At 40.1% G+C, this 23685-nt stretch overlaps 1 long non-coding RNA gene across 2 annotated transcripts; it reads left to right on the top strand.

The window, feature by feature from the left end:
• Positions 1–23204, top strand: LOC132384421 (uncharacterized). Of its 2 annotated transcripts, none has more exons than XR_009508888.1 (3): positions 1–572; positions 17781–17868; positions 22102–23204. It is a non-coding gene; the product is annotated as an uncharacterized LOC132384421 (long non-coding RNA). The 2 variants fall into 2 exon arrangements; XR_009508887.1 differs by lacking the exon at positions 1–572 and adding an exon at positions 6653–6740.
• Positions 23205–23685: the final 481 nt, after the last annotated feature.

Genomic DNA, 23685 nt, shown 5'->3' with positions numbered 1-23685 from the left:
ACCATCCACTAAATGGAAAACCTTTATTCTTTCCAGTTGAAATGTAACATCTCAGAAATCTGATCTATTGGTAAAGATTCTATCATCATCTTTCATGCTGTAGTTGAGGCGGCACAGTTGCATGACAGTTAGTGTAACAAGTTACAGTGTCAGCGACCCCAGTTCACTTCCCACTGCTGTCTGTAAGGAGTTTGTATGGTCTCCACAAGTCCATGTGGGTTTCCTCCCACATTCCTCCCATATTCCTAAGATGTCCATGTTAGTCAATAGATTAGTCACATTGGTCTCCTAAGGAGGGGCTTAGGAGGAATAATGGCACCTAATGGGGACTCCTTTGCTTACATCTTCGGAAGCAGATCTATTTCCATCTTTAGTATCTTTATTTTTCCCTTTCAGGGTACCTTTGAAGACCCTGACCTGGAGTTACATGCTGACTATGGTTCTTTGTGGGAATGGGACCCAGATATGGTTTCAAGGATGGCTGTTGTTTGGCATGCCAAGGGCTTGACCTAAGAGCTTCACTTGCTTTTGGAAGACCGGGATCTTGTGGCTCTGGAGACGGGCGGATTGAGGTCAGTGTTATAGCAGCAGATCAGTGTGTAGGGGGAGTTGGAAGGTTGTGTGCCCAGAGACCGAGATCTTTGGGCACAGAGCTCAGAAAAAGCGATGCAACGGACTTCTGAGATCATAAACCAGCGAGTTGTTTGTTGTGTCTCCCCTCTCACTGTGAAGTGGAGACATTTCTCTTTCTCCCTTATTAGGGAGAGAGAGCCTGTGATATGTCGAATACCGGGTGAACAAGTAGTCTTTGGAGCACTGCAAGTCTGTGTCTTTGCTGTTGCTTTGCTCGTGCTTGAGTGCTCCGTGGTGGGTGCCGATGTTTTTTTTTGCTAGTGGGGGGAGGAGGGATTGTTGCTTGCTGCCACTTACACGTGGGAGGGAGGGCAGCTGAGCGGAGAGACTCTGGGGTTCCAATATTTAACTGTCATTCATTCTTTGGGAGCACTCCTCTGATTTTGTGGATGGTTGCAAAGAAAAAGCATTTCAGGATGTGTATTGTATACACTTCTTTAACATTAAATGTACCTTTGAAACCTTTGGTGTAATTGGGTGGCACAGGTTCATTGGGCCGGGAGTGCTGGATCTCTAAAGAAATCTGCTTTAATTGTTGATCCAGTTCCCCCGCACCATTAAGGCCTTATTTCACCATTGAAAGCCAACATGCCCCTTACAGCACTTCAGTACTCAATAGTGTCAACAAACTGGACAGTCAACTGGACAACGTGGACAGGGGTACAATTTCCCAGTGTAAGTGCTCTCCAAAGCACTCATTACTTTTCAGTCAATTTCCCACTTCAAGACTGTTGCTTGGCTTTTTAAGCTGAGAGAATTTTTACCTTATCATCTTTCCCTGAGACCTAAAACTAAAGACCTGTAAGATCCTATGGCACTAATTAAAGAAGAGCAGGCACCTTAGACCTTAATCCCCCATCTAACACCATTAAATTGCATTACATATCACTCACAATAATATGGGCAGCTTGACTGCTCCATTTGCCTATAGTATCATTTACTTTTGGCAGTAAGTCATTCTGAGGTCGTCATCTACAATTGTTTCCTTTTCTCTTACTAACAAAGACGCTGTAAGAGTCAGCAGCTGGACATTTTAATTTTATTTATTTAAATGGCTATTTTGTCATTCCAATACCAAATTGGTATTTCCGCTGGATGAACTTATTGAAGCAGCTATTGATGGACAAGTTTCCATGCTTCGAAAAATATACTCTCAAAATGGTGCTAAATATTAAAACCTACATTATTGTTTTCCATCAATGTACTTACAAATAATGCATGGGGCACCACTTACCAGTTAGAGAAACAAACCAAGAGTACAATGTATAAGCTAAATGAAGTAACAAGTGAATACGTTAAGTCAAATCTGTTACGCTATATTTTTTAAAAAAATGAGTCTGCATAGCGAAAAAGTATCTGTGTTTGGAAGGAAATTGCTGCTCATATTCATAGTAAGTTCTCTAGTAATAAATTAGTGTCAACAAAATTGTCCATTGGAGGGCTCCAAGACAAAATCTGGTACTGCTTATCAAAATTCTTATTTCAGCAAATAGTTGAAAGTTATACACTGATCAAAAATTAGTCAAAATAACAAATGTTTAGAGAATGGTTACACCCTTTTTTAATTGCTACATCGAGCTGACCATCTCTTGCAACTCTTGTATAAGATTTGCATTCAAACTTCAGTATCATTAAAGAAGTGATGTATCTTTCAGATTCAGGCTCTGCATCAGATCAGCATTAGCATTGTCAAATTGGAGCCAATAATGAAGAACCTGAATCAATATATTGCCAAGAATGAAACACATTTCAGCTCCTGAGCGAGAACATAGATTTGCTAAGTGTTTTGCCCTTGTAATGGAAGCACATCATGACTGCAAATTGGCATAAGGAAAGATTACCAAATTGGACTTGGTTTTTCTAATTCTTTTCTGCAGTTTCCTTTAATTTTACAGATTTCAAGTTAATTCTTACAAAGTTGTTTAAAGGAAAAAATATTAAAGTAAAAGAGGTTTCAATTCAAGCACCTTGCCAAGTTTTATTCATTTTTAAGATTAAAAGATGGCATTTCAGGGAAAATCAAAACTTGGAGGATATTTTGATGACACTTAGTTAAACATTTTTCAATCACAGTCTTGGGTGGAGCATAGTCACTTCACTATTTAAATAAAAATGTGAATTAATCCCAGATTTTCTCTAAAATTAACAGCGCCAGGCATTTTATGCCTTCTGGCAGACTTTTGTGGTTGTTTGGTTTGGGGTCCACTAATCTTGAAGTGGGTGGATGTAAAAGTGGGGTAGGTTTAAACCTTTCCTTAAATAAGGAACATAGTAATTCAGCAGTAATGATTCTGGACTAATAATCCAAAGATTAGGACTGATGGTCTGCAAATTCAAAGCCCTGGCAGATGGATAAACTGAATTTCAAAATTTGTTTGAGGACATTAGAGACTGCAGATGCTGGACTATGTTACTTTACAATTTGATTGCATTCATGATAATCATGTAGTTTTGGATCTAAACACAAAATATCTGTTACAATCATGGATATCTGTTTTTCTTACCTAATTTATCCTATATGTAACTCCATACACAAACAATATAATTAACTCTTCTCTAAAGCGGCCAAATAAGCCAGATAGTAAAGACAATTAGAGATAGATAAGAGAAACATTGGTCCTCTCCGTAATACCCAGTGAATAAATGATAAGAAAAAAAATTGTGGCATTCTGGGTCAGCATCATCAACCTTGCACTGCAGCCTGGCACCAGAAGTTGCTTTCTTATTAATATTTCTCACAGGCAAGGTCATTGATTCCAAACAATTGGTTTATTGGTCATTACAGAATGTCCCTCTGGTGTTTCCCTCTCCCTCCCCTCTCCCTTCCCCTTTTCCCAACCATGATTCCCCTATTTTTGTGCCTTCCCACTCTGAGCCCACAATAGAGACCCATGTCAAAATCAGGTTTATCATCATACGTCATAAGTTTTTTTATGTGACAGCAGTACAGAGCAATACATAAAATAACTACAGTACTGTGCAAAAGTATTAGGGACTCTAGCTACAGAATACATGTGCCTTAGACTTTTGCACAGTACTGTAGGTGCATAGTAGGAGAAACAAAGGAGAGATAATGGGCATCTGAGAAAAAAGAGGTTCCATGGGAGGCACAGTTTTAAGGTGCTTGGAAGAAGGTACAAGGGGGATGTCAGAGATAAGTTTTTCACACAGAGAATGGTGGGTGTGTGGAATGTACTGCCAGTGAAAGTGGTAGACATAGATACAATAGGGTCTTTTAAGAGACTCTTAGATAGGTACATGAGCTTTGAAAAATAGGGGGCTATGTGATAAGAAAATTCTAGGCAGCTTCTAGAGTACATTACATGGTCGGCACAACATTGTGGGCTGAAGGCCCTGTAATGAGCTTTAGATTTCTATGTTTCTATGAATGCTACTGGTGGGACAGCCAGCATTGACACAATAGGCTGAATGGCCTCATTTACTGTGAAAAGAAAAGATACAGGAATGTAAATATACTTGTGTAAGTTGCCTTTTTATGCAAGTTATGATTTAATAGAAAACACATAGATAGCATTCATAGAGCTTAGCCAGATCCTTCTGCAATGAGATAGTTCTCATCTAAAAGAACATTTCCAAAAGGAAAACAGTTACAGATTGCTATTTACTTTTGCACAACATTGTAACATTTCTGAAACAAGAATTTCCTGGCACTCATTAATTAACATTGACTAGCAGCCACTTATCATTCTTGATGTTGAACAATGGTCAAGTCCATAAGATTTGAAAGGGTGATGTCTTAGTGTACAAAACTGGCTATTTTCTTTAAGACATTATGAATTTTTGTTTTGCTGCCACAACACTACTCATTACATTGAGTGTGTTTATTAAATCATATGGTTGATGCTGCCAGTTCCCTTTACCTAAACTCTGGTTGACTGGATGATTCACAAGGGGTGGATCTAGGAATTCAACATTCTCACAGAGCCATCTTCATCTGTTACAGCCAACTACCATTTCAACATCAGCCTAATGCTTGCAGATTCAGTCATCCCCAAAGAACAGCTGAAATAGACATCAGTGTTCAGAGGTGGAAGTGCTGAATAAGTGAGCTGGGATGAGTGTGTCTGATGTCTGTGGATCATGAACTGGTGATGGGTTGACTGGTGAGTGAGGGGTTTGCAATTAGCAGTGACGTGTCTAGAGCCTGTGGGTGCAAATGACGATTCGAGGATTTGTATTTAGCATTCAGATAGTGGATGGGGTGACCTGTAATTGGCAGGCTATAGGGTGAGTGGCAAGTTAGAAAGAAACCTGCTGTCAGAGGTTCAAGGTATGGGTTCAACTTGGATGATGTGGGACTTTCGTAAGTTGCTGTTCTGTTATTGTTTTTCCTTGATCTATCTCAATCCACAGTGCAATGAATGAACTTACAAGGGTTTAATGCCTGCAGAGGTGTGTCAGAAAAATTCCTAAGCAAGCTTAGCAAACATGAAACAAGAAGTGAATATTTATCACAAGGCAACAACTTTGGAAGGAAATGGACAGTCAACATTCTGGGTCGAAGCCCTTCATTAAATTTACATGGAGATGTATTTTTGGACAGGCAATAAATGACCAACTGGTACAAACCTGGGTGGCAATAAAGAAATAACTTTTATTTTCAGCTAGATACCAGAATCATTGAACATGAAAAAATTTCATGAAAAATGTATTTAAATCTTGTGTAAGACAACCCCTGAAGGTAATTCCAACCTATTGCAGTAATTATCACCAACTGGCTTTTTTATGACTTTGACTCTTGATCCACAATGTCAACCTATGAAGCCAATTGCAATAAAGCAGGGAAACTAATATTCCAAATGCTTTCTAAATTCTGGATCAGTATTTCAAGAATAGAAAATTGGAAATATGCCACTCACCATTGCAATATTGGGGAATACTTAGTTTTAAAATACCACTATCATTAACTGGCCTCCTATAAGAAATTCACTTCACAGTCAACACTTCTGCTATCAATTCAAAGTCAGATAAAGCACTGCACAATCTTCCTTTGTTTCAATAAATTAAATGCAGATTTAGCAATATCTTAATGTTTCACTAACCAGGTTAAATTAGTCATTAGATATGACTCAGGCACTGCAGTCACCTGTCAGTGGGGCCCTTTTATTGATCAGCCCTGTTTATTTTAAGTTTGGCTAATGATTTACCAACATGATTGAAAGCTCTGCATGTTTTTAATGCTTTTCTTAAAGTGGGTGACAGGGTGAATATGATTATTCCAATTTTCAAATTGTCTTATTAATAAAGCAGTAACTGAACAATTGATGTGGTTTAGTACAGATTGTGTTCATGATATGGGATGTATATTTAAGACATCCACAAAGAGCATCGCATTACATAAAGTGATAGGCAAAATGGTTTCAATGGTTCATTTTCTAAGATTCAATTTTTAATGGTCATGTACTTCACAACCTTCTCTGTCCTTCTCCCCGTTTCTGTCCACCTTCTCCAGCTCTTCATCCATCCAAGAATTCGTGTTCTTTTGACTTCAGTCTTTTGTGCAACCCAGCTTCCTTTGCCCCAGTGTTTGTTTCATCCTGTGTGAGTACAACTGCCTTTTTGAATGCCTTACACAATCTCTCCAGCTCCGATCAAAATTCACCTGGCATTATCCTTCGCAATGGGGATTGACACTATGACTCATCTTGGATTTCTAGTGTGAACTCAAGCAAAACAAATGATGAAGGTCCCTTTGTGATGAGTGATGTATGGTATTAACAGATGGGAAAATGGGAGACAATCTTTACAGCTATAATATGGCCTCTGCTTGGTCAACAGGAAATTCCAAGTCATGGCCATTAACAAAATGAGATATTCTGAGAATGGGCAATTTTGATTCCACGCATTCCATTCTTCTTTGAAATGGCAAGGAATAGCAAATGATTTACTAGAAATAGTGGAAGCTGCCGTATATAGCAACCTTGTCAATGAGCCAGCGCCATCCAATACTGTATCTGAATGAGGGTCACAAGGAGATGACATCACCTTTGAGACCAATAATCGCTTTTGAAGTAAGTTGCCATCAGCAGCAGCTTTTGTCAGCGTTTCCCGGAATGCAGAGAATTAACCAGCACTTATTCAATGAGGTAAAAAAGTTACAAAGAAATATTTGTTCCTCTGTGGAGGTCAAGTGACTAATCCACTATCTTTGCATATTTCACAGCTTATTCCACAGCTGCAGCTTTTCCCAGTGAGAAGGAAATCTTTTTACAAAAGTTTTTCTGTGCTAAAATGTGCTCTGAGACGGCACAGTTTGCTTTGTTGTACTGTAAATAATGGACAAACTCAAATGGAACTCAACCTAAATAAGGGCAAGTCCTAATAAACAATGGATTCAAAACATCAAAAAGTATTAGTGAACAATACTTTAGTATTTGCAATTCTCCCCACCTCACTAATTTGGAAAAAGCCCTGAAAATCTGAAAGTGACAGAGGCTTAAGTTTTGGTTTGAGTCATGATACAGCAACCAAACACTCATGAAGTCATTATTGATTCAGAGCTTGGTAACATATTAGCTCTTATTCAATTTCACACATTCTTTAGGAATTAACAGGGATCTTGTCAGAGATGATTTGCGATTATAACAAAAAAAATCACTATTTTCATACCTTAGAGGCTCTTTAAAGCATTTGGGAACTCTCTGGATTTATTTTGGAGTCTGAATAACAACAAACTCCATTTATATCACTTCTTTTTCATAGCAAACTTACCTGAAGTGTTTTACATCAACATCAGTGACCAATAACAGACCCCAAGCCATACCAGAAGATAATAGGGCTGACGTCTAAAAGCTTGGTCCAAGGGGTAACCTTCAGACTAGAGGACCTTGAAGAAAGAAAGTAAGATGGAGAGATTTCATGAAGGAATTCTAGAGCCTAGAGATTACAGCTAAAGGCATGGCTTCTACTGGTGGAACAATTAAATTTGAAAATTGTCGAGAGAGGAAAATATGAGCACTGCAGTTATCTCAAGGACTGATTACAGAGGGACAGAGCTGTGAGAGCAATGTACATGAAACAGTGTGGGAGAATGTTGCCTAACCTTGTACCCATGCATCTCCAGAGTTAGTGCATGCTGGAAGAAGGGCAGCAGAGATTAAGATGACTTAATAATTATGGAGAAAGAATATGGTAGACCGATAGGAAAATGACTTTTGAAATAAGCAAGACTTAAGGAATAAATGCGTAGATGTGAAATTTAGGAGCTGAGACAAGGGAAATGTTACAGACATGGAACTAGCATTGGTGATGGAAGCGATATGTTACCTGAAACTAATTTCACCTTTAGGTATGACACTAAGCATGGAGCAGCGAGACACAATTTTAAACAGCACAAAGAGAGAAATGTCATTGGTAACTGGAAGAAAACATTGCAATCAAAGCTGAATATGTAGTTTTCCCAACATTAAGGAAAATTCTCATCCAGTGCTGGCTAATAAGCAAGTAGGATGGGGTAAGGTGGCATTAGCTGGAATGTGGATATTGGGATGGTGCTTTCAGATGACAGTACTAATAGGTAACATTTGAAGTTGTCAGGGGCCTCTGATGTTATCCTCAATGGCAATGAACTATGACAAACTCTCTGGCATACAGATCCACCTATTAAATGCAAATAAGATTGAGGTATCAAGGACATCTTCTTAGGCCCAGAAAAAGAAGCCAGCCAGAGCATTTAGCCCAGAGTGTGTCCATTTTTAATCAAAGCATACAGAAGCCTCAGAACTACAGGAACTCTGTGAGTTTTCAGTAAATACCATGCAGCTATATTTTTGAGTGGGTGGATCTGTCATCAGCTCCGATGTGATAGGTGAGGTGGTTTCTAAGCTTGGGTTAGCCATGTGTGAGGAATGTAAATCATTGAAAACGAATTAAAATGTGCAACAGTGGTGATGATGGTTAAGCCCATCATGTTTCTGTTGTCAAAAAAAAAGCTCCCCAATCTAGTTACAGCTTCCAACTCCCCAGGAGACAGCTGTTAAACCTTTTATCATAGTACTTTAAAATGTAGATCAGAATCAGGCTGATTTTCACTGACACGTGTTGTGAAGTTTGATATCTTGTGCTAGCAGTAGAGTGTAAGATAAAACAAGGTGTTATTATTTAACAGAAAATAAACAAATTGAGCAGAAGAGGAATAATGAGGTAATGTTCATGTGGTGATTGGCCACGCGGAAATCTGGTGGCAGATGAGAAGAAGCCGTTCTTAAAACATTAAGTGCGAGTCTTCATGCTCCTGTATCTCCTCCCTGATGCTAATGAGAAAAGGACATGTCACAGACTGGTTGATGTCCTCTTCTTGAGGCACTGCCTTTTGATGGTATGGAGGATTGCACCCATGACGGAGCTGGCTGAGTCTACAACTCTCTGCAAGCTCTTTCAGTCTTATGCATTAGAGCTGCCATTGATGCAACCAGCCAGAACTCTTTCCACGGTATATCCATAGAAATTTCCAAGAGTCTTTAGTAACTTACCAAATGTCCTCAAACTCCTAATGAAGCATAGCCACTGGGGTACTCTTCTGTTTGCATCAATGTGTTGAGCCCAGGACAGATCCTCTGAGATGTTGACAGCCAAGAACTTGAAGCTGCTCAACCTCTCCACCACTGAACCCCTCAAGAGGACTGATGTATTATCTCCTGACTTCCCTTTCCTGAGCTCCACAATCAGTTCCTTGGTTTTGCTGACATCAGGTGCAAGGTTGTTGTTTCAACACCTCTCAATCAGCTGATCTACTTTGACTGGTTCTGCCTCCATTACACATTTAGACAGTGAGCTCCAGGTCCACTGTGTAAATATATTTTCCCTTGTGAGCCCCTCATCCTACAACCAGTAGTTTGAACTTATGGACTTTGGTATTTGATCCATCAGCTGAGGGATATATATTTGTTCCTTTTGTTTTCTTTACGTCCTTCATAATTTTTAAGATTTCAATTGAATCTCTCATCAATTTCCTCTGCCGCAAAAACAACAAGCCTAGCTTATGCAATCTGTCACAGTTAATATTTTCATATTTGTCTGACAGCCAGGAGAAGATGAGAAATTTCCTCCAAGCCAACATAGGAAAAATTGAGCATTCAGTGGAGGGAATAATTAGGGATGGTTTGTGAACAATTTTCAGCAGAATAGCTCAAGGAATAGTAGGAAATTATACAACCACAGACTACAGGCCAAGAATCCAGACTGCATTGTATAATTCTGTATTCTCTGTGTCTAGATGTCCAAGTTCAAATTTCCTCATTCAGGTTTTGAGCCCATAATGTTAAAGTGAATTCTTTAGACTACACATCACAGATCCACACTAGCAGAATGATAAGACATGTGCATCTCTGACCCAAGAGATGAACGGTGCCAATTCTCATTCACTGGCCCAGCCCATGAACTTTCTGCCTCTTCTGTTCAATTATTTTTCCTCCGTACAGGGTGGTGGGGTGGAGATATGTCTCTACCAAAGGAGATGTAATATGCTCCTTCTTTCCGCTAACCCGCAGCTCATCCCAGGGCAAGCTGTAGCACCTGCTTAGCCCCTGATCAGGGTCACACAAAGCCATGCAAGCAGGTGGTGGATGATTGTATGAGCATCTGATACATATCACAAGTCCTGGTTATGCGACCACTGATGCCAGGCAGGCAATCTCTGGGGAGTATTTATAATGGCCGGGGTCACCCATATTGTGAAGACACAGACCAGAAGAAGTCAATGGCAAACTTCTTCTGTTGAAAAATTTGCCAAGAACAATCATGGTCAAGACCATGTCATACGACACGGCACATGATGACGATGATCATAGGTGAAGATGGATCAGTCATTGACAGGGGCCTGAAAGAATAGTTTTGTTGCTGTCAGGGCAAGGGACCTGAACAGATTACCATGACCACTGCTAAAGCAACACAAAATGCTAGAGGTTTGCAATTTATTCAGGGGACAAACACAATTACATTTCTTTGTACCATCCAATATGATGTATTGCTTAGGACCACTTGCATGAAGAATGTCAATTTAAGGCAGAAGCCACTGTGAACCAGTAGAAAGGAGGCCAGCGGTGATTCAGGATGGACCCTCACCTAACAGGGATTCCAGTCTGTTGAAGCTCTGACAGGAGGTGTTGCATCTTATAATGACACCTCCTCAGCTAGTCTCTTGTCCCTAGTAGTGAGTGTCATCAAGTGGTTCATAACTCGTGTGAGCACTCCCCTGAGATGGGAGGGTAGGGTGTTGGGAAACAAATTTTACAGGGGGATTATGAGGCTTTTATAGTATTATGAACCATACCCCAGAGAAACAGACCCTTCAGCCCACCATGACAGTACTAACCACCAAGAGCCCACCTAACCTAAACGCATAGCAACCATACTCTATTGGAGGCAATATAGTTAGAAGTAAAGTAAAAATATGTACAGCATATACTTAGTGGCCCAGCCATCCCAGGGGCAAGGCTACAGTAGTTTTATGAAGGTTCAAAACCACCAGAACTCCTTAAAAGGAATGGCTTGTGACATAGTATGACTTGTAGCAGGATACTTGGTAGTGTGGGGGAGCAGAGGGATCTGGGGGTACATGTCCATAGATCCCTGAAAGTTGCCTCACAGGTAGATAGGGTAGTTAAGAAAGCTTATGGGGTGTTAGCTTTCATAAGTCGAGGTATAGAGTTTAAGAGACGCAATGTAATGATGCAGCTCTATAAAACTCTGGTTAGGCCACACTTGGAGTACTGTGTCCAGTTCTGGTCACCTCACTATAGGAAGGATGTGGAAGCATTGGAATGGGTACAAAGGATATTTACCAGGATGCTGCCTGGTTTAGAGTGTATGGATTATGATCAGAGATTAAGGGAGCTAGGGCTTTACTCTTTGGAGAGAAGGAGGATGAGAGGAGACATGATAGAGGTGTACAAGATTTTAAGAGGAATAGATAGAATGGACAGCCAGCGCCTCCTCCCCAGGGCACCACCACTCAGTACAAGAGGACATGGCTTTAAGGTAAGGGAAGGGAAGTTCAAGGGGGATATTAGAGGAAGGTTTTTCACTCAGAGAGTGGTTGGTGCATGGAATGCACTGCCTGAGTCAGTGGTGGAGGCAGATACACTAGTGAAGTTTAAGAGACTACTATTCAGGTATATGGAGGAATTTAAGGTGGGGGGTTATATGTGAGGCAGGGTTTGTGGGTCAGCACAACATTGTGGGCTGAAGGGCCTGTAATGTGCTGTACTATTCTATGTTCTATAGCAGGTGTTTTTCAGGAAGGTTTACTACGAAGGTGGGAGCTGCATACTTTACTGCTTGTAAACAAGTAGAACTTTCAGTTGTAAAAGTAGGAAGCTCCTGGTGTAAAAGATATTTCTTACAGCTGAGCCACACCTACAACATGCTTGTGTTATGGTAGTCACGTAAAGAGGCACAGGTATCTTGCATTAGAGGGGTCATGCCTGGGTGGTACAAAGCAATATTGGACAGGGGTTTCCTCAATTCATATTGGTCTATGAGCCATCCTTAAGACCTTGTCCCTGAATGCAGAGTTTGGCCGCAACAGTATGAATGCCTCATGGCATCAGATGGGCTATCACTCAGAATATGAACGAGAGCCTGGTTGAGATTGCAAGTCACGTGAGCATCTTGGAATAAAATCTCTAGTAGGGGACTGCAGTTTCCGGCGCTGCCTTAGTAGCCCTTGGATTTTTAGATATGCGTCATATATAGCACTTTGTATCTCTTGGAAAGCAGCTGGAAAGGCATGTGCAATTCGCCATTTATCCTGATTATTGGAGTTGTCGGGGGAGGTTAGCTCTGCAAACAATCCACCTCTTAGCTGACGTCAATGCAAGTAAGTCAGTGGTGCCCTGGCAAGGGCCAGAGGCAAAAGTATTGACTTTTACCTCAGAGGTGACTTTTACAACCATTGGTCCAGCAGGAAGGCCGATCCCTGCCCCAGCCTAAACTGACCACACAGCCCTCAGAAGCTCTGTTCCTCTGCCATTTGAGGGAAGCCAATCCTTTCTCTGCTGGGAGGGTAATGCACCCTGCTGCCTCAGCTCCTGATTCTCTTTCTGCTGAACCCCGGGCACCTCCCATTCTGCTGATCCTAACACAGCACTGTGGATTATGCCTATCTCGTCCTTCTACTGTTGTTTCTAAAAATAGCAATGGTATCTGCCATCATGCTTGTGCCCCTTTGGCAAGGCTTCACAAAACTCTCTGCACAGAGAAAAGGCTTGCCCTGGGCAAATGACAAAGCTGCTGCAAATGCTGAGGCTTTATCTTAACTTTAAGCCACCAGAAAGACAGTGGAGTATTAGTTAGAGTAATGTTATTACAGCGCCTGTGACCCTGACCCAAGTTCAATTCCAGTCACTGTCTGCAAGGAGTCCCCTTGACTCTGGGTGCTTTGCTTTTCTCCCATATTCCAAAGGCGTATGGGATAACAGGCTAATTGGTCCCAGGCGTGTAGCTGGGTGCTGCTGGCTCAATGGGCCAGATAGGTCTGTTTCCATGTAGTATCTCTAAATAAATAAAAATAAACTTGGTGTTCTTGCTGCTTTTCAGTTTTCTCTTATCCTAGCCCACCTGGCCTACCCAACCTTGCCTATGAAGATTCGCCTCAGCAGGTCCTGCCGTCTTGTTAAATTTATCCAGCAAGCAGCTCAGGCACAATGGGGAACCGGCTCACAATTAGCCAGCTTTCCGGCTTAAGGGAGATAGCCTACGGGGGTTTGCGAGCACAGAGCTTTAGAGCCTCTGCGCCACGGGGGGCAGGTTGAGGGAGGCTTAAAAGTGAGGCTGAGGATTTCGAATAAAGTTTTTCCTTCGACTGCAGTTACCGACTCCGTGTCGTAATTTTAGCGCTGCATGTAGCACACCGCTACAATATCTTGTTTTTTCAATCGGCACTGATTCTGATCTACTATGGCAGGCTGTGCTTTTTGATCACAATGATATGTACTCATTCTTGGAACAGCTTCTGAAATGGCTCAAATTTGGTAAATTCTGCATCATCATTGAAGTAAGTTAGATTCAGAATGGTCAAGCACATATAAGACCAAACACAAACTCTAGGGAGAATTCAACGGGCCAGGCAGCATCTGGGGCACACCCACAGTGTTCTTACAGTGTTTTGATTTTTGGTCCAGATTCCAACATCTGCAGTCTCTTATATCTCCAATGCAAAGAGACTTTATTAACTAATTCTTCTTTTTTGATTGACTAAATTAACAATTTAAAAAAAAACTGAATAAAAATAGTTCCATAAGCCTAAAGTTTAGGATGAAAAGCCAAGCTCCTCCTAAATTGCTGCTGACTTGTTTTTGTGCTTGTGTTATAAGAGAAAAATATATTGTGAACTTTTATGTCAGTCTGTAATTTTATTTAGTAGCCAGATGTGCCCAAGGACATGTTTACAGTTTTTCCACTGAACTGTAAACTAACAATTTAATTTGCAATATAACCCTGTGGTCCAGTCTTGTTTCCTACTTCCCATTCTCTTAACAACTTACAGAAATAGGTCCATTGCTTAATGAGAAGTTGTCTTTCAAGTGAAGCTTTGACCACAGGGAATGTTGTTGACCTATCAATGGCTTCAGTCTACGTGGCAGTTTTCCTGCAGACTCCTGAGATTATATCACAATTGCTTACTTCTACCAAACTTGATACTGTTTTACAGCCATAGGTACCACAATGCTGACGATGACAAGTTTTGGGGAGTGCAGTTATAACTACCATCTTTGATCATGCTGTCCACTGAGTTCACTCCAGATCATAACATGGCCAGTCTGTCATGTCATCTATGTTGGCACATAGAAATATTATTTCAAACCTTCTCATAGAGCCATTGACTTGGACATCATTGCAAAGGTCCTTCAACCCAACTTGTCCATGCTGACTGTGTTCCCCTCACTTGGCCCATGGCCCACTCATCTATTCTCTCTCACATGCCCATAAACTCCACTATAAATTATTCTGCCACCTTCTTACACTGGGGGTAATTTACAATATCTAATTAGCCTGCCAAGCAGTACATCAAGGGATGTGGGAAGGAAGTGGAGCTCCAGGAGAAACCCAGGAGGCCGCAGGGAGAACATAAAAACACCACACCAACATCATTAGAGGACAGGACTGAAGCCGATCTCCAGCATTGTGCGGGACTAACACTACCCAATGAGGCAAATGTGTCCCTTTGACTGTTACTATCCTGTTTACGCAGAGTTCTTAGTGCTGACCTGTTCACTGATTTGCTGACATTTCTGCAGTTATTTAGGCCTGCCCACTTTCTTTCAGTAATTATTTTGTTCCAAGTTAGCACCTTCATTTTTGGACCATCGTTAACTTTTCAAATAATTGCAACAAGCTGGCTTACTCTCCAACACTTCCATCGATGAAGCATTGTACTATAATTAGATTTAGAAAAAAAACAAAGAAGAGGAATTTCTTTGCATAGAAAATGTAAAAATCTATGATGCATGAAGTGACTGAAATGAAGAACATTGGCGCACTTAAAGTTGGCATGAGAAAAGTGGAAAGATTTGGCTCAGAGTGAGCTGCAATTATTAGAAAGGGTAGTGGTGTCTGCAGCATAAACAAATTACTTGGACAAGTTGAACCAAAGGGCTGGCTGCTGTGTTGTGGATACAGTGTAGTTCAACAGCCAACTTAATTTCCCAGAACTAATGTCTATGCTTCATCGACCAGATGCACAATAAACGAAGGAGATATTTGAGTGCATTGTAAAAACTGTCCACTCCTGCTGTGGCCACGCGCTTGAGTTTGACTCCAGGATAATTCTGGTTCTGCTTTCCTAACCATCTCTATGATCCATCTCCAGATCTGTTCTTCCACCAGTGATATGAGGCAGCCGTACAAAAATAGAGACATGTTTTTAAACTATGAATTTTGTACATGAACAACAATTTCTTGCATGCAGATGTAAAATATAGAATTTACAACATGAACAAGAATGACATTTATTCTACAAAGTAATTAAATATTTTGAGAGTTTGTTGCAGCATGTAATGTGAAAGTCAAAAGGAGTATTTAGTTTTATTAAAAAGGAGATACAGTACAAAATTAAGAAAATTTTGATCCATTTGTATAGGATTTCAGTGAGAATGCAATAGGAGTTCTCTGCATAACTTTGTTTTCTGATTGAAAAAAAACATACTCTTGCCTTCGAGGCACTGCAGAGAAGATTGGTTCCAGGTATGGGTTTATTTTATGAGTTTATGACTAAAGATAAAGCAGATTGAGCTCAGCTTCACTGGAGTTTAGAAGAACAAGAAGATACCTTATTGAAATGCAGAAGATTGTGAGGGGGCCTGACAGGGCATATGTTGAGAGAATGTTTCACCTGGTGGGGGAATTTAGCAGTGGAAGTTGAATAGTTAAGCACTTTTGAAGATGAGACAGATGGATTATCAGACTTTAAAGGCAAATAAGGATTATAGTGAGCAGGCAGGAAAGTGGAGTTGATCTTATTGGATTGTAGAGCAGGTTTGAGGGGGTCAAATGGCCTGCACCTGCTCTTACTTCATATGTTCTCATCAATCAGCATGTCAAAAGAAAGGTCTACACACATGGCTGTTCAATGAACATCCTCACATTTATGTAACTGGCTCCCATTCTTTCCTAAATGAATATCAATGTCTATGTGCATACTTGTGCTCATATATGAATGCACGTGTGCGTGTTTGAGATCTTTTAGCCTTAGTGAATTCTCTCATTGTGGCCATAGCTCTGTAATATCCACTCCTAACTCCAAGAGTTAAGACCAACTAAAGCCAGCTGTTGATTCTGAAATGTCACACAGCACAAGGTCAGAGGGTGGGCATGCCACAATATTTACACGCGAGTTGGAGCTCTCAAGATCGGCTCATGTTATAACAATAGTTAAACCCTTACTGAAGTCTGAGTGCCAACATTTGACTAAAGGAAACGCAAGAATTAATCTTCAGCTTTGCTGGTAATAATAAGGCATACACCAGCTTGGAGGAAAAGTTAAATACTAAGAATTGCCCTGAATGATTAACATTCTGAATATTAAGAGTTCCAGATAATTCACATGTCAAGTGAAATGCAATGCTGATTAAGTCTTAATTCTTAATTACTCAACAAGTCCACACATTAATGACCAACTTTATAATTTTCCTACATTTATCTTTATGTTTAGCAGAAATTGTTACTCAATTCATCCAAATTTAGAATTAATATTTTGCTAGGAATTTTGCCAGGATTATTTTCCCATTGGTAATTTATTTATTCAGTTGTTGGCTGAAAAGGTACAATAATTTTTCATTCAAACATATAACACATTTTGGAGGTAGTGCCAGGGTGGAGCAAGGTACAGATTTTACATCGCCTTCTGCACAGAATCCTGGTTGGAAATGTGGATAAGCCTCCACATGAAGTTTGGCACACAGAACTTAGACTCTAAAACAGTGATGTGCTCTCTAGAAGAGTTCCACACACAAGGGTAAACATTGGTTGTAGCTTGGTCATCAGCACTGAGTGTGCATTTTCATTCATTTAGAAACACTGTAGCTGTAAGGAAACAGGCTGAGGGAGTCAGGGGGCAGAAGTGAGTGTATTTACTATTGCCAAGTAGAAGGTGTTTGAGCACAGCCTCAGAATAGAAAGATGTCCCTTTAGAACAGGGATATGGAAATTCTTTAGCCATGGGGTAGTGAATGTGTGGAGGCAAAGTCATCAGGTAAATTTAAAGTGGAAGTTGATAGATTCCCGAATAGTAATTGTGTCAAGGGAAGGCAGGAGAATAGGGTTGAGAAGGAAAATAAATCAAGCATGATGGAATGGTGGAGCAGACTTGATGGCTGAATGGCCTAATTCTGCTCCTGTTTCTGGTCTAAGAGCCAATGAGTGAAGCCTGGTTATGTTTACAGAGCAACACCAATTGTAACCTTTCAGGGGACAAACTGTTCCATTAAGCATGATCCGTTCCCTGCCAGAAAGATTAAATTTGGCACCTAAAGTTAGTTAAAGGTATAATCGTGTAAACTCTGAATAACCCAGCTTCCCAAGGAACATTGTCAAGCAGGAACACAGAACTGAGGCAGGTAATTTAGCAACTGGGTTTTCAATCAAGCAGTAAATAAAAACAATTTTAATTTCTTGATTATTCTCATCAGCACTGAATGGATGACCTCTAGTTTTCCAGTCTTCTGCCTTCTCAATTCCCTCCATTGGATAGGCTTTGGCTCCTTCGATGTTGACCATGTGAGTAGCATTGCTGAAGGGTTTTAGTGTGGTAAACTTTAAAAATCCATGTAAAAACCTTCTTTGTACAGTATAAATTATTTAACAAATAAATTTCCTTGGTTTATTAGTTTAAATTATCGAATATCCTTCAGTTTCCTACAGAATTAATGAGAGTAGCTACTGAGACAGAATATAAGGATTGGAATAGTTGATAAAACTATTAAATATGGGCGTTGTTCCTGAAATAGGATTCCAGACTGTGAGCATGTTTATACCTGAGATAACATTGTGGATATTTGCCAAGAGACAGCAAGCCACATGAGTCAACTGAGATAGTTGATGATAGAACAAATAAAGGGTTGAGTCATGAGATATCTAGGTGAATAATCTGTCAAAAGAATGAAGGGAATGGAGGGAAGAGTTTACACGGAGCTAGTAACAGAGGAGTAAAAGTAAAGGCAACATTGTACCTGTATGTGTCATAAATTGCAAGATTTGTATCACACCATAAAATCCCTCAAGAGATTAAAGAACGTATTGTTTTCATTCTGAGTGCAGTGTAACCAGAAACTTAACATTAGCTGTTATCAATTCTTTACATACGGCCAGGGACAGGAGAAACTTTTGATACTTTCTTAATGGATCTAAGATTGTGAGTGGATGACTGCAACTTCAGAAATTTGAAGGACTTGCTGATATGAATCATATCCTTGGAAGAAGAGTTGCATAAACATATGCAAAGCTGAAGAACTATCAAAAATCAGGATGTAAATATTAGAGGACCAACAGAAGCCAGTGTTACAGTAAAGCACAGGGTAAGAGACAAAACAGGAAAATATAGCTTAGATATTTCAGGCATTGTGGTCAACAATATGAGCTATGGAAAAGCAAACAGCCAAATTTGGAGGGAAATTATGAATGTGATATGGATCATAAAATTATTTCAAAAAAGGGGCAATGAAATTAAATCAGAAATTCATGGAGCATGTGAAGTGAGTTATTTAGAGATGTCTGATTCAGACTGTCAGTTGAACACAGAATTCCTGGTCCCTGTCAAGGTCAGTTCTGTGGAAGAAACACACTGTTGTATGGATCTACATCAGGTTTTTAGTACAAAGACAGCAGACATTTTAACTTGAGAGCAAAGCCCTTTTGAAGCAAGCCATAAATCTCAAAGTAATGTAATTCAAATGAATCAGATATTGTTGATGTTCAAAGTTAATTTATTATCAAAGTTGTATATGTTGCCATATGCTACCTTGAGATCCATTTTCTTGCAGACATTTACAGGAAAGATAAAGAAATACGATAGCATTTCAGAAAAAACCTACATAAAAACAAAAATGAATAAACAACCAATACGCAAATAAAAAATACTGAGTAGAAGAATTGTAAATTTGAATCTGTAGCTCATAGAATCAGTTCAGTGTAGTAATGATTGACGTTATTTACAGTGGTTCAGTGGCCTTATGGTTGTTGGAGGTATAAAATTACAATAAAGACCATAATAAAATCTACTGGGAGATTGGTCCTTGGCAGATCATGGCAGATGTACATAAGTACACCATGCTGATGTTAACATTTAGCATCAGCTTGAAATTATTGATCCCAGATGAAGAGCCTTGAGGCTAAACATCACTAGTCATATTGGAAAAGAATGATTGCGGTCACTCCTGGATATATATCCCAGTTTCATTCACGTGAAAGGTCTCAACCCAAAGAATCAACTGTCCATTTCCCTCCACAGGTGCTGCTTGACCTGTTGAGTTCTTCTAGTATCTTGTTTATTACTCCTCATTCCAGCATCTGCAGTCTCTTGTGTTTCTAAAAGGAAGAGGGTTTGAGGAATTTTAATGTCTTGGAACTCCAGAAACTAATCAAAAGAAAAACACAGGGGCCAGAATAATGTTTCCACAGTGTTTCTTTTAGTGAGGTGCTCACCATTTCCTTTCCCTTTTGGAAAGCCACCTCGCACTGCTTTGCCAATGGCCATTTCTTCCCAATCTGTGGTAATCAGTTCAAAATGTGGAGAACAGTAGCCAGGTTTGGCAGGGACCTGTTATAGTAATTGACAAATCTTAAAATGGGCCACAACTGTGACACGTCCTTTGGCCTTTGTCATTCACCACTCCTTGAATTTTCTCAGCACATGTGTAAACTCGTGCATCAATGGTATGACTGCAGTAAGTGATGCTTAGGTTCAAGAATTTGCATTTGTCCTGTTGTGCTCTGAGCCCACAACCTTCTAACCTTTTTATCACTGCCTTAATATTTTGGAGATGTTCCTTGTCATCCTCACTGGAAACAATGATGTCATCCAGGTAACACTGTGCCTGGGCAGCCTTGCAGCACCAGCTCCATAGCTTTCTGCCAGATTGCAGGTGTAGATGTTGCTCCAAAAGTAAGCCTGTTATGGTGATAAGACCCTTGGTGAGTGTGGTGAGAAACACTTCGGTCTCTTTTTCCATTTCCATTTGTAGGTAGGCCTCCGCTAAGTCCACTTTGCTGAAGTGTTTTCCTCTAGAAAGGTTTGCATAGATATCCTGTATCCTGGTCAGAGGATATTGATCTACTTTCAGTACTGGGTTGATGTTGACCTTAAAGTCACGGTAGATCCTGACAGATCCATCCTTCTTGGCTATTCTAATTACACTTTTCAGATTCTTCTTGCTTTCTGTCCTTTACTTAATCCTTTTTCTAAATTCTTAATTCTTTTTCTAAACTGTTACCCACTTCTGTCTCTCTTGACTCTCTTCCAATAATGGTTGTGCATTTAAACATCCTTATATCTTTAGAATTCCTTCTCTAAAGTTTTCAGTCTCCCCTGTTCCCTGGCTTCCTTTGCAATCGGTGTAATCCGTGCTGGACAGGTTGAGGTACAGCAGATTGACGACACAGAATTCTGCTGAAAGAAATGCTATATATGCTGTTTCATTTGCTCACAATGTTGGTGCAGTTAGGACTGGAATTTAATGAGTGCACTGAACAAATTTGCATGGCAGCTCTCCTATGTTCTCTTAATATTGCTCTGTCATTACTGAACCACACATCTCCTGTTTGTTCTTATGTGCAATTGGTCTTGCAGCTGTACAGAATGCAGTGAACCACAATTGATTTGGTTTCTTTCATACTGCCATATAGCAGCAGAAGGCCATTTTTACTCTGTAGCATTGCTGGTTGAAGCAGGCGCTCTTATAATCATGTTTTACTGTAAATAATGGGATACTGAAAACAACTAGGGAGAAACTAGACAACAGGTTACTCTGCTTCCGCTCATTTCCAGGTACCCAGATTCTATCCCGATCTCTGCTGCTGTCCGTGTGGCATTTGAACATTCTTCATGTGACCACATGGGTTTCCTTGGGTGCTCCAGTTTTTTTTCACATCCCAAAGACATGTCATTTGATAGGCCAATTGGCTATTGCAAATTGCTGCTCATGTAGGAGGGTGCAGGAGTTGATTGGCCTGTGTGAGAGAGAGAGTAATCATGTGGAAATAAGTAGTGGAATTGTATTGATGAGGTTGTTTTGAGAACAGACATTAACTTGTAAGGAAAATATGAAAACACGAAAATTGAGATAAAAGCAGTTGTGGTTAAATGCCAGATAAAGGGAAATGGGAATATGGTAAAAGTTTGAGTTACACAGGAAAATTGTAGTGGGTCAAAACATTGAACTCCTCAGAGGAAATAATTATAGATCAAAGATAACAGCATAATGTTTTTGTTTTTGCAATAAATTGTTTGTTTTTATTTTCTTTAGTTGACAGGATATGGAGATCATTGGCATAGCCAACATTTATTATCCTTTGACTGCTAAATCATAAACAATTTGCTAGAGTTAGAGTGTCTGGTAGAGAAAGGAGCAGCAGTCAATAGTTCAAGTAATAGAACAAGCTACTGTGATGATGTGCCGTGTTCTAGTGCTTATTGCACAATTAAATTTGATATACTCAAGTGTAAGGGCTAATTTATAGAGTTTAGGAAATTCTGATATTCAAGTTTTTGAGCTGAAAAAGAAGGCTTCAAGTTCAGAAATTAAATGATTCAGATCAGTGAAAAAATGGTTGCCAAATATGCCAACAGCCACAAGAAGGGATCCAAAGGAATTATTTTGAAATAAATGGCAGCCATTTCACTACCTGATCAAATCCCAAGAATACCTCTGAGGAACAATTTTGTTGAAATGTTGTTTAAAATGGTTTAAATGACTAGTTTGTCAGATTTCACAATATGCACTCAACAAATTCCAGATCCAGTCAGAAGCACCGAGGAATCATTTAACATTTGTAAACATTGGTGAATCACACGAGAAGAAAGAGCAGCATTCTGAACTATAAGGAAAAGAATGGCTCCTGGCTCACCTCTCCATGGCTTCTTTTTCATATATTTATGAAATGTAAACATTGCTGGCATGTGAAGAAAGGTCCTAATACTCTTGAGAAAGTTATGCTGGAACACGTGGGATCCGCTTTGCTGTGGAAGGCATTGAGCTGCCTAAGACTTTCCAAATGATGGAGGAACTCTGCAGGTCATATGACATCTGCAGAGAGAAATGGACAGTTGATGCTTTGGGTTGAGATCTTTTCTTATGGATGAAACTGAAACACATATCCCAGCAGTGACCACATTTGGACATTTCCAATATGACAAGGCACTAATGCAAAGATTTACATTGAAAATTCCCTTAAAGAACTCGTACATTTACAAGTCTTCCTTTGGGCACCTCCCCGCTCCATGGTCCCAAAAGCTTTTCTTCCCACTTAACCCAGCAATTGGCTCAGGCTGACACTTCCCCCGTCCACTCTTATCCAACTCTTTAATTTGGCAATACACCACGTGCCCTCAACCAGCAATGTCCACACACCACAACCTTTTGCATGCTCACCTAATCAGTGAACATGCACTTTGACAGTCAACAAAGCCTCAGGTCTGTCAGCATTCTCTTTCTGGGATCCCTGGACCAGTGTTCAGTGCCTGAAATTGTAATCCCTTCAAACTAGGGAACTTCATTGTATCCCTCATATACATTCATTTAATAACTTGTAATCAATAAAACTAAATATGCAAAAATCTGGGTGATAAGTATTTCTCTTCCTCTAGTGTTGCTGTCTCCTGGTTTGAATCTCCCAGGATGTGGTCCTTGGTGGAATGTGCAAAACAGGCACGCCCCAAGATTATATGTTGTTGCTATTTGCATTGTGAGTAAGGTGCACACAACAATCCAAATATTTTTTCATAAATCATCTTGTGACAGCTGGTATGTATTTTGTATCTCCTAATTACAATTGCCTGGAAATTGATTTGCTTCATATTACTTTCAGTACCATGTACATGATTTTTTCCCCATTTTTCAATAAAGCAAGATAATGAACAAATTCGAGTCATTTTTCAGCACTGGGAAAATTTGATGGCGCATCTCCTGCTGTGACTGATATGAAAGAACTGTTGTATGTGCAAGGGAGGACACAATCTCAGCTGAATTGCACCATATTGCTATGGGGATAGACATCATTAGGCCCGCCTATGATGACATGATCTTCAGCCACAACGCCAGACTGGGAGAGCTACAAATAAATTGCAACTGTACAGTAGATCCTTTATCCTACCCAATCTGGGCACTGCGCAAACTTCTTCACTGTAATATTCAGCCAGCTCTCTGATCCGCTAATCTGAAAGGCACTCAGTCCAAAGTCCTTCAACCATAATACATCCCAAAAAAATCTAGAACTACAGCTTCTCCTCTCCAACCCCTGACCACATCTCCTCTTGTTTAACACTCACAGTGCCACCCTTCTAATATTCATCCACTATGTCTCCCCTCCCCTGCTTGATGC

Source organism: Hypanus sabinus, chromosome 2 (genome assembly GCF_030144855.1).
Source record: "Hypanus sabinus isolate sHypSab1 chromosome 2, sHypSab1.hap1, whole genome shotgun sequence".
In the NCBI taxonomy this organism is placed as follows: Eukaryota; Metazoa; Chordata; class Chondrichthyes; order Myliobatiformes; family Dasyatidae; genus Hypanus; species Hypanus sabinus.
This window is presented reverse-complemented; position numbering and strand designations above follow the sequence as displayed.